General features: G+C 51.6%; 1 long non-coding RNA gene across 1 annotated transcript in view; it reads right to left on the reverse strand.

The window, feature by feature from the left end:
• Positions 1-720, reverse strand: part of LOC105502373 — a 3,662-nt gene extending 2,942 nt beyond the window's left edge. The window contains exons 1-2 of the long non-coding RNA XR_001000330.1: positions 508-720; positions 279-373 (exon numbers count right to left, since the gene is read on the reverse strand). This is a non-coding gene — a long non-coding RNA (uncharacterized LOC105502373). The remainder of the gene's footprint in view (positions 1-278; positions 374-507) is intronic.
• Positions 721-4,378: the final 3,658 nt, after the last annotated feature.

Genomic DNA, 4,378 nt, shown 5'->3' on the forward strand with positions numbered 1-4,378 from the left:
AGGCTGAGGTGGGAGAATCACTTGAGCACGGGAGGTGGAAGCTGCAGCGAGCTAGGATTGCACCACTGCAGTCCAGCCTGGGCAACAGAGTAAGACCTTGTCACAAAAGAAAAGAAAAGAAAATTCACAATGCTGTATACTTGTCATCACATCTCATGATCTCCAGAACTTTTCTATCATCCCCGACACAAACTCTGTCCTCATTCAACAATTCCCCCCTCTCTCCAGGTAACCTCTATTCTAGTTTCCATCTCTCAGAATCTACCCATCCCAGGTACCTCATACAACATTGTCCTTGCGTGCCTGACTTCTCTCACTGAGCACAGTGTTTTCCAGGTCCATCGGTGTTGTGGTCTGTGTTGGAATTTTCTTCCTGGGACAAAACAAGGCCTGTCTTGACTCCAGGGCTGCCCCCGATCCCCCACACCCACTTGCCTCTCCCCTCCGCAGGCCTCGGCGCTTCTGTCTGTAGGAAGGGAGGACTGGACGGCCTGCTGGGCTGGTCACCTGCCACCTTGCCGTCAGCGCCTTCCCTCGCGTTAAGTTCAGCCAGAAAACCGAAACCCCTGAACGCTGCAACAGGGACTGTCCCACAGGGAACGGGTTACAGAGACGACGGTGGAGGCAGAGACCGAACGGGATGGGGAGGACGCTCCGAGAAAGAAAGCGCAGCTGCAAAGAGCCATTGCCACCTCTAAGCTGGAAGGGCTGGCAGGGTTGCTGTAGCCCAGGGCCTGCGTCACTCCGCAAAGCTGGAGGCACAGGGGCCTGTTCCGGGGCGCTCTCCGACTGGGGCCTCCCGTTGGCCAATAGGAACTCACCTGACGGGAGCCTGGGAAAGGCGCCGCAGGGCACAGCTCTGTTCTGTCTGCCCCAGAGCTGCAGGGGGCGGGGCTTGGATCGGAAAGCAAAGAGCGCCTGCCCCCGCCCGACAGACCCTCCCTCCCTGGTCAGCTCCTACCAGGCAGCCCCCACTGCGGCTCCAGCCCTGGTTTCTCGGACCCAGCTTCCTTCTGTCCCGCTGGCCTAGGGCGGAGCGCCTCCAGCTGTGGCCAATGCCTCACCTGGCCTTTCTGCGTCTCGGCTCATCCGTCATCTGTGTAAGCAATGCCTGTATCCCATCCCTTCTGTCTGAAATGCCCAGGTGGTCTCCCCCTTCCAGACTGGCCCCCAGTGAGACACCAGTGGTGCTGTCGTTTACAGAGTGGCCACAGTGCTACCATGAGACGTTAGTGGATGGCTGAGTCATGAACCAGAAAGGAGGGCAGAAATGAGGTGAGATGGGTCCCCAAGGCAGGGCCACTCCGTGGTAAGTGCAGAATCTCAAGGCAGACCCCGAGCTTTACAGAGACGTTGAGTGGTCACAATCAGGCCTCCAGCTCAGCCAATGGTCGGGCTCCATGTGGCACTAGGCCAAAGAAATCAGCCTCCACTGAGGGTCTCCTGTGTGCCCAGCCGTATTTCCACAACAACCCCATCTCAGTTTGCAGGGCTCGCCGTAACAGAGGACTACAGACTGTGTGGTTTGACAACAGAGATTGCTGTCAAGGTGTGAGTGGGGCTGGTTTCTCCCACAGCCTCTCTCCGAGGCTTGTAGATGGCCGCCTTCTTGCTCTGGGCTCACATGGCCCTCCCTGTGTTTGTGTCTGTGTCCAAATTTCCTCTTCCTATGAAGACAACCATTATATTGGATTAGGGTCCACCCTAATGATCTCATTTTTACTTAATTACCTCTTTTTTTTTTTTTTTTTTCGAAGAGGGAGCTTCACTTTGTGGGCCAGGCTGGAGTGCAGTGGCGCGATCTTGGCTCACTGCAACCCCTGCCTCCTGGTTTCCAGCAATTCTCCTGCCCCAGCCTCCCGGGTAGCTAGGATTACAGATGTGCACCACCATGCCTGGCTACTTTTTGTATTTTTTGTAGAGATAGGGTTTCACCATGTTGGCCAGGCTGGTCTCAAACTCCTGACCTCAAGTAATCTGCCCTCCTCGACCTCCCAAAGTGCTAGGATTACAGGTGTGAACCATTGTGCCTAGCCACTTAATTACCCCTTTAAAGGCCTTATTTCCAAATACAGTAACAGTCGGAGGTACTGGGGGTTAGAATCTCAACATAATGATTTGGAGGGGTCATCATTCAGCCTATGGCACCCCCCAGTTTCACAAAGTGGGCATTATCGGCCCTGTTTTCCAAATGAGGAAACTGAGGCCCAGACAGTGGCTCGCTCAAGGCCACCCAGAGCTTGGTCTCCTCAGGTCCAGGGCTCCCCACTCCCCACACCATGAGCAGGGCTGCCGCTCCACCTGCCAGCCCAGGGAATCTTCTGTCACTCTCTCTGACCGCCGCAGACCCTGGGAAATGGATTCCAATCCCTCCCTTCCTTTCGCTCTGCTGTGTGTAATAAGATGATGACCCACCATTTATTGGCCCTTTCCTACATGTGAGGCTCTTCTGCTAGCATTTCTTATGCATTTCATATGCACACAGGACACGGCTCCTCTGGCTCTGCTCAAGCCTCCTCAGAGACACCCTCCCCACACACCCCACTTGCAACAATGCCTCCATCTACACCAACATGCCTCCTGCTTTATTTTCCTTTGTAGTGTCATCAATACCTGAAATTAGGCTGGGTACGGTGGCTCATGCCTGTAATCCCAGCACTTTGGGAGGCCGAGGTGGGTGAATTACTTGAGGACAGGAGTTCGAGACCAGTCTGGGCAACATGGCAAAATCCCACCTCTACTAAAATACAAAAATTAGCCAATGTGGTGGTGTGTACCTGGAGTCCCAGTTACTTGGCAGGCTGAGGCATGAGAATCACTGGAACCCAGTAGGCGGAGGCTGCAGTGACCAAGATGGCACCACTGCACTCCAACCTGGGTGACAGAGTGAGACTCTGTCTCAAAAATAAATAAATAAATAAAAATAATACCTGAAATTATGTCATATGCCTGCTTATTAGTTTGTTGTGTTCTCTGCACTAGACTGTAAGCTCCAGGAGGGCAGGACCTAGGCCTCATCTCCTGCTGTATCCCTGGCACCTAGATGAGACTGTCAATCACTGACAGCTGCTCAATGTTGTTTCAATAAATTATTAAATAAGTTAATCCTTTCACCCAGCCCACACCAATAATCTGTAACACAGGCCTTAGGATCCTTATTTTATTTTATCTTTTTGAGATGGAGTCTTGCTCTGTCGCCCAGGCTAGAGTACAGTGGCATGATCTCAGCTCACTACAACCTCCGCCTCCCAGGTTCAAGCGATTCTCCTGCCTCAGCCTCCCGAGTAGCTAGGATTACAGGCACACGCCACCACACCCAGCTAATTTTTGTATTCTTAGTAGAGACAGGGTTTCACCATGTTGGCCAGGCTGGTCTTGAACTCTTGACCTCGTGATCTGCCAGCCTCAGCCTCCCAAAGTTCTGGAATTACAGGCATGAGCCACTGCACCTGGTCTAGGATCCTTGTTTTACAGAAGAAGAAAGGCTCAGAGAAAGTCCCAAATCCACCCAGGCTCACCCAGCTAGTAAATAGTGAAGCCAGAATTGGAACTCAAGTCTATGCTTGCAACCTCCACACTCAGGCCACCTCCTTGCCTTGACCTTCCTTCCAAATCTCTCCCTGCTCTGTGCCTTCCCAAACCACCCTCACACAATTGCCCGGAACCTCTCTTATTCTAGAAATTCCCAATACATAGCCAAGTTGGACTGCAGTATCCCTTTGTGCCAGCAGGTGTCACCAGAGAAACCTGAAAGCCATAGTCCGCGGTCTTGCACTCCAGAGCACAGATAGAACTCTCATTTACTTAATCACTTTTAAGGATATTTCCAAGTTTTTGCTCCACAAAGGAAGGTGCAACTGCATCCTGGCATCTGTGTTCATGTGCTATGCGGTGAGAATTTCCCTGGGAATGGATTCCTCGAAATGCAATTGCAAAAGAGCAAAAAAAAGCTTTAAATTGCATAGATTTAAAGATTTGCTAAGCCTGGTTTACAACTGAGAAATATGAGACCCAGAGAGGGGACATGGGTGACTCACAGGCACACCCAGATTTAGAACTAGTAGCACTAGCTCCTCTGGGCCAGGCGCAGGGGCTCACACCTGTAATCCCAGCACTTTGGAAGGCCAAGATGGGCAAATCACTTGAACCTAAGAGTTTGAGACCAGCCTGGTAGAGTGAGACCTTGTCTCTAAAAAGGTACAGAAAAAAAGTCAGCCAGGCACGGTGGTACACACCTGTAATCCTAGCACTTTCGGAGACCAAGGTGGGCAGATCACTTGAGTCCTGGAGTTTGAGATCAGCCTGGGCAACAGAGTGACACCATGTCTCTATAAAAAATACATACATATATATATAATATATGTATGTATTTATATAT

The sequence above is a fragment of the Colobus angolensis genome, unplaced genomic scaffold (assembly GCF_000951035.1).
Source record: "Colobus angolensis palliatus isolate OR3802 unplaced genomic scaffold, Cang.pa_1.0 Scaffold8, whole genome shotgun sequence".
Classification (NCBI taxonomy): domain Eukaryota; kingdom Metazoa; phylum Chordata; class Mammalia; order Primates; family Cercopithecidae; genus Colobus; species Colobus angolensis.